Below are 9,588 nucleotides of genomic sequence, written 5' to 3'. Positions count from 1 at the left end.
TAAAACAAAGGGCCCCTTCTCTGTCGTGTTGGCTTTGAGCACAGAAGCGTGGCTATGATATGGAGCTGGATTTCAGCCGGTGTAAGTAGAGTTACACCACTTCGCAACAGCAAGGCATCTACCACATGATTCTGTGAAAATCAGTAGAGAAATTACTATTAAAAGAAATACTATTAAAGGACTACGTACGGTCAAGGCATGCTTGAATCCCAAAAGACGGGTCCGTACTCCTAAAATACTGCACTGTAATGATTCAGTTTTGCGATCACACCTTAAAGGAAGCGTGTGTATTAAAATACACAGGGTGTTGATACAGGTAGTAAGCATTTGCAGGATCTGGCCCTTATTCATCATGCAGTGGATGAAGTTTTAAAAAGATGTGGGGCCAGATCCTGAGCTCATGCTGCTCTAAATCTGGAATGGCTTGGTTGAAGTCACTCGGTTGAAAACAGTGAGAAATGCATATAAAAATGCATAATCAACCTCATTGTTTTTGAAATAGTGAACCCCTGCAGTGAAGGCTCTGTTAGAAATGTCGTATTAGCAAGGGCTTTCCTTTCTTCCAAGCAGAGTTTCTAACATATGTCATTACACAGACTGAAGAATCAATTTCGGTGCAGAAGTCTAAATGCCTCCTCCTTATCTGAGCTTTTTTCTAGTGGGGTTTGGTTGGGACGAGAATCATGGATCTGTTCTTCGTATCAAAAGGCACAAAGAGAAGCGCGTTAAGAACACAGGTGATCGCTGACAGATCGTACCACAATCTATATATAACAGAGAGCTAGATACATAGATGTAGCCTTTTTGTGGAAAGTCAGGGCTGCTGCTGGGGATAACAGAGCAATCCCTGCAGCGCTCTTCACTCACAAAGATTGAAATAGACTGCTTCTGTTTCCTTCTATAGCATAGGCAAACTGAAGTCTTTGTATAGAAAGGGAAATGGGAAAGATGCAAAACAGTCTACAGTTCCCACTCCTGCCAGTTCCCTTTTTTCCCATTGATTGTGTACACCGGGTTTCATCCTCTCTCATCTCTGACTGTCAGAAGGAAATCAAAGGGACTGCAAAACCTAACTTAAAGGCAACTCGAATGTGGAGGATCTTTCACCACCTTTTTGACAGCATGCCCAGTATCCCTTGTGATCCAGCTGGCCAACCTGAGAGTTGTATTTTGGCTTTTGCGTGACAGCAGGGGACATGTACTTTAATACCTACACAGATTAGGTGTCTGTGCTTCCTTCCTTCCTACGCAAATCTGAACGTGTTTTTCCCTGTAGTATAAACCCTGAAATTCAGTGTCCTCTGCTTCTTCCCCCTTAGCCAAGAGCGTAAGAACTGGCTGCTCACTACAGAAAATGGCCACTCTAAACAGAACAGAAATGATGTTTTAGCATGACAAGACGCAGTGGCTGAAATGAAGGGCTAAAGCAGCACCCAGGCAGTGCCCAGCAATCACAGCCCGGTGATGGGATTTCCTCTGCCTCTCACAAAACAGGAGGTTCTGGGCAGCGTGTTTAAATGTACTGGGGGTGCCCCGTCTCACCTCAGACACAGCCCAGGGATTTTGCTCCATTTGATCTAGGATTGAGGTTTTTTTGCAGCCCAGCTCACCTCAAGCCCTGGATAGAAGTGAAGAGCTGAGCTTTTGGACACATGTGACTATTCATGTCAAGTAGGGCAGTCTTCTGCAAGGGGCTGGGAAGAAAAAACAACAGAATCATCTTTTTAAGAGAAGTTCAGTCTTACTTTCATTGTTAGCTCTCTTTAAAACTAATAGATTTTTTTGTTGTTGTTGTGTGTGTGTTTTTTTAATAAGAAAATTACATTTTTAAAGAGAAGAAAAACGCAATCCCTCCTCTAGAAGGGAAGAATTCCTGAGTTTTGCAAAGACACACTAATTGTTGCCGCATGTTGCCTGAGAAAAGGTAGCCCTGAGCTTACCTATGAAAGGAGAGACAGGGAGAAAGATCTTTGCAGAGACTCTGAGCAAGAATTAGGCTGATTATTATTCTGTGGCATCTGTCTCTTTCTACCTTAGGAATCTATTGCATAAGCGCCTCACAGCTTTAAAAACAAAAAAATAAGGTCATTCGTCATGGAATGTTTTGCTTCAAAAATACAGGTTGCTAAATTAGCATGGCTTAGATCACCCTTAGGAGGCAGCCTCTTGTCTTAAGGGACCACCCGAAAGTATCGTCAAACGCCGTGAGTATAAATTTTCCTCCCCGTCTTTATCAGAAAACTGCCTTCTCTTCCAGTCCTCAGTACCCTTCATTGAGTATCAGAGGAACGCCACGGGGTTGAATTTAGCACATTAAGTCTAAATGGCCTGAATCTTGCCGTCTTTCTTTCAGTGAAAGTCTCTCAGTGAAGCTCTGCCTATGGAAGGACTTCAGATTTTGAGCCCGTGCATTATCTGGAAAACTGACTTTGGTTAATACGATTAAATAATAGTTAACATTCAGTTGCTGTTTCTTCCATCGAAAGGCGTAGGTGCAATTTACGAACATTCAGCGTAGCATTCAAGTCTTCTTTTAACCACATCACCAACACTGAAAGCAGGTGTAGAAGCAGTATTTGTCTGGCACGACTTACAGAAGCTAAGTAGATCCTTTAAATTATTAGTCTCTGTTTGCTCTGCAAGATCGTCTCATCATGCAAAACAAACTCTTAGGACTCTTGGAAGAAATTTGCTAAAATCACGTTTTCCCAGAGGTCTTAGAGCTCATTTGGATTTGCATTAGGCTGAAACCTATTCTATTTTATTTTGTACTAATTTAGGACAGTATTTTTTATCTTATTAAAGAGGCGTGTTTTAAAAGATATTGTTAGAGGCACCTAGTCGGTGCTGTGGTCTGAGGCTGTTTGCTGTATTTTTGTTTAATTTCAAAAGCTCAATTATGTAACTTTGAAATGAAGATATTGCATATGCAGAGGTGCTGTTTTCCATAATTTTTCTTTTTAACTATGCATTAATGTTCTATTCTATGGATTATCTCCAGGGTAAAGGCATTAGACAAAATCCCACAGATTTCAATGGGTACTAACAATAATTGTAAATATTATGGCTTACTATTAACATATTTTGCTATATTTGCGCATTGCACCAGCACACACAAAGAAAAAAAAAAGGAAAAAAAAAGAAAAAAGGGAAAAAAAAAAAAGGCCAGAGCAACTCTGAATTGCCCATGTACCCCAGATACCCATCCCGTTCACTTTGGGTGCACAAGCAGTGCTACATATGCCCTCTGCTTTCGCTCTTTTGGATTCAGATTTCCCCCAGCCTATTTCAGAGTCTGACTCCCTTGAGCTTTCACACACCAGAAATAGTTGCATTGGGGCTGCCCTGGGTTCTGAAAATCCCTGCTAGCAAGGCACAGTTTCAGCATCAAAAGTTACTTGGAGTAGAGCGCTGTAAGCCGGTTTCAAATGACAGGGGGTTGCATTGGCGTAGCTGCACGGATACCAAAGCCCTGCTCAGATGAGAATGAAATAAAGATTACAATGGGAGGAGAAAAAGTAGAGTCTCTGCAACTGTGTCCCATTTTAAGATACATCTGTACTGGTTCCATTCACATGGTAATCAGCCTGAGACATTCTTTACGGTACGAACACACCTGCGTCATATCTGCATCAGGGCCTATAAAGTCCCAGGCGAAGGAATATGGAATTAATGATTCATAACAATATTATAAGAGATCACAGATGAGGCAAGAGAAGGAAAAAGTCTCAGCTTAGGAGGAGTTCAGGATGAAATTCTAGGCACAAAATTGCGTAGTGAAGATGGCATGAGGAATTCCCCCCACGGGGACAGGACTGCAATATGGTGCTATATAATGTCCTGGCCAGAGAAACACACTATTAAAGCCTAAAAATGCTGCTATGGAAAGTCTTACTGGCTGGCTGGGAGCATGGGGAAGGAGTCTGTGTGCAGGACTGACTGTTGTGCTTCGAGATATTTTTATGTCACTCAGCTGTATGCTCTGCTGCAGCCAGGATGCTCTTCTCTGGTGGCAAGGGTACCTTTCTTGCACATGCTTTGTATCGGCCCGCTTGGTGTCACTTCCGAGGCAGATCCGAGGTTAAGGATCACCAGGGGACTTCAGGAGCCATGGGCTTGCACGGCAACACTGTTAGCAAACAGAAGAATTCATGCATAGCTGTTTGGAAATTGTATACATGTAAAAATACCCCAAATGACAAGGTATTAAAGACACCTTTGAGAATTTCTGCCAGGTGACTCTTGGGCCGGCTGCCCCTTTCTTTGCAACACACAGAGCACGGAAGGACACCCATCGCTCTGAGATTGCAACAAGTGACTGATACTTCCTGGTCCTTCACAAAAAGATGTGCACATGGGAATATACAGTTTGGGCATGGTACATACAGCTTATGCATGCAGCAAGTGGCTACTTATATGAGGCACAGACTGTACACATTTCCACCTGCACCCAACATAAAATTATTTGCACTTTTATTCGGGGCAAGCCAGCGAAGTCTAGCCTTGGGATGCTTTTCTAGTCCTTGGATGAGGCCAGACTGGAGCTTGCTAGCGGGCAGTTTGGTCTTTGATTAATTTCGGCATCTCTCTATTCATTCAAAGGAAGTGTTTGCCTGATAAAACAAAAAATATTTATGCAGTATACTTATCTATAAGTACCTATAGATAAATGGATGTGTTAGATTGTAGTGATATGCCTATCTTACACTTCTATTTTTTTTCCTTCTGTGTTGTAATCCAAGTAGAAAGAGTAAAAAAGAGCTGTCTCAATCTTATTATACCTAGGGTTTATAGACCCTCTGCTTTTGCTGTTGTTTTCCCTATAACTGTCTTGGTGCTTTTTCCCCATTTCTTTTAGTTCAATGATGTTTTTTTTCCATTATTTTTTCCCTTTTTTTCCACCCTCATTCTCTGGTATGAAACCTTTTGTTGTTTCTCCCTTAGGAAAACATTATAGAAAGGCAGAAATATTCCTCTGTGTAACAGATGGAAAATATTTCATTTGACATAAATTACCTGTAGCCTGTAATCATGGCTTGGTCCACATTCCATGGAACCATGTAGGAACAAATGAGCAAACGAGAAAATAGTCATTTATGGAGACAAAGCCTGAAATGTGACCTTTTTTTCCTTTCCTTTCATACCTTTAAGATATATATATATCTAATTTTTTCCCCCCAAAGAGTAGTATCCTGAAACAAGGTAATAATATTCTTATCTATTCTGGAATTTGTCATTTCATTTAGCTAAGCCCTAGGTGAGAAAATGAGAGTTGGATTTATTTTGCGCAATGGCTCTGTTTAAGAGGCAGAAAGGTCTTAGTTAGAGTAGTGGACTAACAGTCTTAAGATCAAAGTTCAATCCTTCCTAAATGTATTTTTAACAGCCTTCTGATGCTGGACAGTCCCTTTCATCTCTGTATTTTTTAAGATCTGTAGCAAAGCAAGTGGGGATATATTGTTACAGATAAGAGTGGGCAGACAGATCAGGAACAATCCTGTTTATAAATTTCAGCATAGGAAGGAGTATAAATCTCCTGTCGTTACTTGCAATGTGTACTGCAAAGCAATATGTGTATTTGCACATATGAGAGAGAATGTATTTGCATGAGCATTTGCCTACTGTATGTGTCTGAGAGCAAAGTTGAAACAGCACCTAGCTTCTGTGCCTTTTACATACAGAAAAGCAAATTGTCAGCTGGAGGAAATCAGTGTATCTTTACTGACGTCAATACAGCCATGGCAATTTACATCACCTGAGGATCTGCACCAGATTTTGTGCATCTGTCCTCACACACAAATACACATGCATCCACTAGTGTAAATGAGCGTTGACAATAGCAATAGATAGCAACTGATCACAGAGATAACACTGAACAATGAGAAAGCCATTAAACAGCGTTCTGATCCTTCATCTAGTAGGTTTGTAATATTTTCATATGGTATTTTAATTTAAGTTAGGCGTTTTGCCGCTGCAGGCTTATAAATATATATTTGTTCTGTTTTATAATGTTCTTTTTCTGCGCTCTACCTTTTGTGTACACTCACAGTCTGCTTCTCACACAGGTATTATTTTTATTGCCTTTGCTGAGATGATGTCCATTGATCAGCTGTTATTTTCATGTGCTCTGAAGTTATAACTTTCTGACAGGGATAGAAGGGAATCAATATTTTCCATGATTAGTCACATCTGAGAAAGGGTATTTTGGGGAAATTGAACTGATTTTGAATAAGAAAGAAAAAGTGACAAACCTTATCCTTCCTGCCCTCTTCTAGGTGAAAACAAGGGGGTCTGTGAGCCGCAGAGCTAATGAAGCTTGGCTTCCAAAAGATTTGTGTCATGGTGACGTTTTCTAATGCCTGACAAGATGTGAGTTCTGATCTACACTTCTCCCGGTACTGAGGCTTTTATAACATCTCTCTCCAACATGGAGACTTCTGTGTGAAATGAGTTCAGCTCACTCTGAAGTCTTTCCCTCAGTGGAGAACCTACAAAGTTCTCTCTGTTCCACACCACCAGCTATTTTCATGGAACTTGTAAGAGGTTAATCTCTCAGAGATCACGATTACTCACTCAAACTTGGCTTAGTTACAGACTAGGAACCAACATAGAGGCGCATACGCACACATGCACACACAGAAAGACAGAGACACATGATCTGAAGGAAAAAAGAAAAGAATATATGGCCACAGAAAACCTATTTTGCAATTAAGATCCTAAATACCTTTTTTTAAAAATTAGCTCTCCTGTACTTGAAAGTGGCTGGGCAGTCCACTCCAAATTTGTGACATTTTCCTGGGGTTAGTGTTCTGTGTCCTTTTAAAAGTCTTGGAATATTAAAATTGCAAAGGATTGGGAAATTACTGTAGGAATTCAGTGGGCACTAGGTGGAGGTTTACCATTGGCAAATTAGTCCTCCCTGTTACTCCTCCTGGCTTCACACATGAAGCTGGTGGATCATCTTAATGCACCTGCCAGGATTTGTATGGTCATGGTCATGGGCTGCTGCTGAGACAATTAGTACTAAAGGGGTTGATTTACGTTTGCACTAAAGCATCTCTGTCATTCTCAAGACCAGTAGAAAATTGACACTTCGAATGTTACGGATCTTAAGGAGGCTTGGGGTTTTCTGTGCTTTGGATGTTTTTCTCAAATTCTGACCATTCTATTAAAATTCAGGACCTTGCTGTCGATCTGTTTGTCTCTCTCATGTCGATTTCCAGGCAGTCCTCCAAAGCGGTTCACACTATTCTGCTCCAGTGAGAGAGTCGCTCTGACGGCACCTCCTTCAGCCTCAGCATCCAGCATCTTCTTGCTGCTGTGCCTGCGTGGGCAAAGCCTCTGTGCAACATTCTTGGATCTGCCTCCTGGAGAGGTGTGGTTTTGGCACTGAGGTCCTTAGTGGACTCTATACGTGAAGAGATTTTTCAAAAGAGAGGTACCTCTGCAGATCTGTAGAGGTTATTACCTTTCTTTCTACTTCAGTGATGGAACCAAGCTCAGACCTTTCTTTCCTTTCTTTTACCCCTCCATGAGAAATACCGTTTGAGAAAAACTCTGTTGGGCTGCTCCAGGAAAAGTTTCATCTCTTCAGTCAGTTCAGCATCCTCACAAATGCCCTTGTCTTTCATTTGCTGGTTTTTAATTTGCAAATCCATTCCCAGTAGGACACCAGTAAATTGCCTGTGTCTGCCTAGGTGCTCACATGGCCCCCTTCACCATAGTAACTGAGTATCTGGATTTGTCCTGAGGCCCCATGCTGATATCCATGCACACTGGACCACTAACCTTCATCTGAACTTGCAAAGAATCTGAGGAATCGCTCTTTTCTCTGAGAATCCCTTGGTTCTCATGCCCAAGACCTCTCTACAAGCAGTTTTCTTCAATAATGTTTTGAGCCAATAAATCTATATCAAGTCAAACTCCTAGTATAGATAGACTGCATAGCTCTGATCAGTAATTTGCACTGTTTTAAAATCCAGGTAAGTCTAAGAGCCAGATTCAGTTATCAATTAAATGCAACTAAGTGGCTGAACTCACTTAACATATATGAAGGGATGTGAGATAACACTCATACTTATCATCAACGTTAACAGTTCTACTTGAACTGACTTCTGTGCCACCACTGGAGCTAGTTCATTTGAGTTAGCTGTTAGCCTATCAGCTTCTGTGCATGCTTGCCATGCCATTCATTTGGGATGGCACAGCCAACTGCTGTAATGTTTCCCCCAAGAATTCTTTATTACTCATTTGGGAAAATACCGATCTCCATGTTAGCTGCAGCAACATCCACTGCTGGTCCCTTGTTTCTGCCAGGAAAGGAGTGTTTGTCAAGCTGAATACATAAATATTTGACTTAGTCGACATGCTCTGGTTGGAACTATTATATCACCTCTGTCACCTCATTTACCATGGCTCTTATGCTGACAAGAAGACAGGGAATACCAGATTGTGTCCTTGATGGATGCATTGGCAACCCCCAGCCCCCCAAAAAAACAAACAAAAAAACCCACACCACATTATCAGACATTTGAGGGTTTTTATCCTCCCAAATGTGGAGGAAAGAATCTACTCCTTTTTTAAGGAAGGGATCAGACTTCTGCCGAACTCTAGTTGCTTTCAGCAAGTTATTTTACTGGTCAGCAGAAGAAAGGAAATATTAGTAATGGGAAGAGTGGAAGAAGAGGATGAGAGGCATCTACTGCATGTCTCTGTTCTCTGCTAAGGGCAACCTTCAGGCAGGTTTTAAGTCTGTATTAACATGCTCTTCATATCCCAAGCCTGGAAGCGTGGCTGTGGCATTGCCTCAGGACTGCATCCCAGGGGTGTGAGCATCTGCATGCTCTCCAAAGCCTGCGCAGCAGTCACAGAATAGGTATACCCTGCCTCTGGGTTCTGCAGAGGTTGTCTGTGCACGGAGATACAGGCCAGCAGAAGAGTGGACAACAATGCAGAGGAGTTCAAAGGGTAAGGAGAAACTGGAAACTAGACTGCAGGAGTACCAGGAGCCTCAGTAACCTTACCCTGCAGAGGCTGTGAAGTGCTTGGATGCCTGCTTCTTTTATGTGTGTGACTGTAATGATACTTTAATGTAGCTGGGGGGAGGGAAGGAATGACAGGGGTTTATGTTCTATTTTTATGAGGCTTCCTACTCAGGAGAAATTATTAATAAACAGCACACACTGAACATTACCCTTAACAGATACTGACTGCTTGAAGCTACCTTCACAGTCTGCAGCTCCTGTGCTCAAGGATGCACGTCACTGTATGCCCAGAGTATGTGTGGCTAGCTCTCATCACTGTGGGATGTGAGTTTTTTGGACCTCATGCAGAAATTCACCGGGCATTTTGACCAAGCAGTTTAGCCTGGTCACTGTGTGGGAGATCTCCAAGAGGTATCCGGAGTGCTAGGAGGAAACAGTGGCTGGAGGGAGCATCCCTTTCAGGATGCCCCCGCCTGACATTAGCACCTGCTTTTCAGACTAGATGTTGGGGACCACAGCCGCCCGCATCCTTTCATAGGATATGCACACAGAGAGCAAGGGCATTATCCCTGTCCACATGCTGGTGTAAATCTGTCAGCGTGTT

General features: G+C 42.1%; 1 protein-coding gene across 5 annotated transcripts in view; it reads left to right on the top strand.

The window, feature by feature from the left end:
- The window catches only part of IQSEC3 (IQ motif and Sec7 domain ArfGEF 3), a gene marked incomplete at its 5' end in the record, with an annotated part of 99,864 nt that overhangs the window by 1,441 nt on the left and 88,835 nt on the right, over window positions 1-9,588 (top strand). The gene's annotated exons all lie outside the window — the stretch shown is intronic.

Source organism: Aythya ferina (genome assembly GCF_964211825.1).
Source record: "Aythya ferina genome assembly, chromosome: 1".
Taxonomy (NCBI): Eukaryota; Metazoa; Chordata; class Aves; order Anseriformes; family Anatidae; genus Aythya; species Aythya ferina.
The sequence above is the reverse complement of the archived record's forward strand: the minus strand, read 5'-3'. Positions and strand labels throughout refer to the sequence as shown.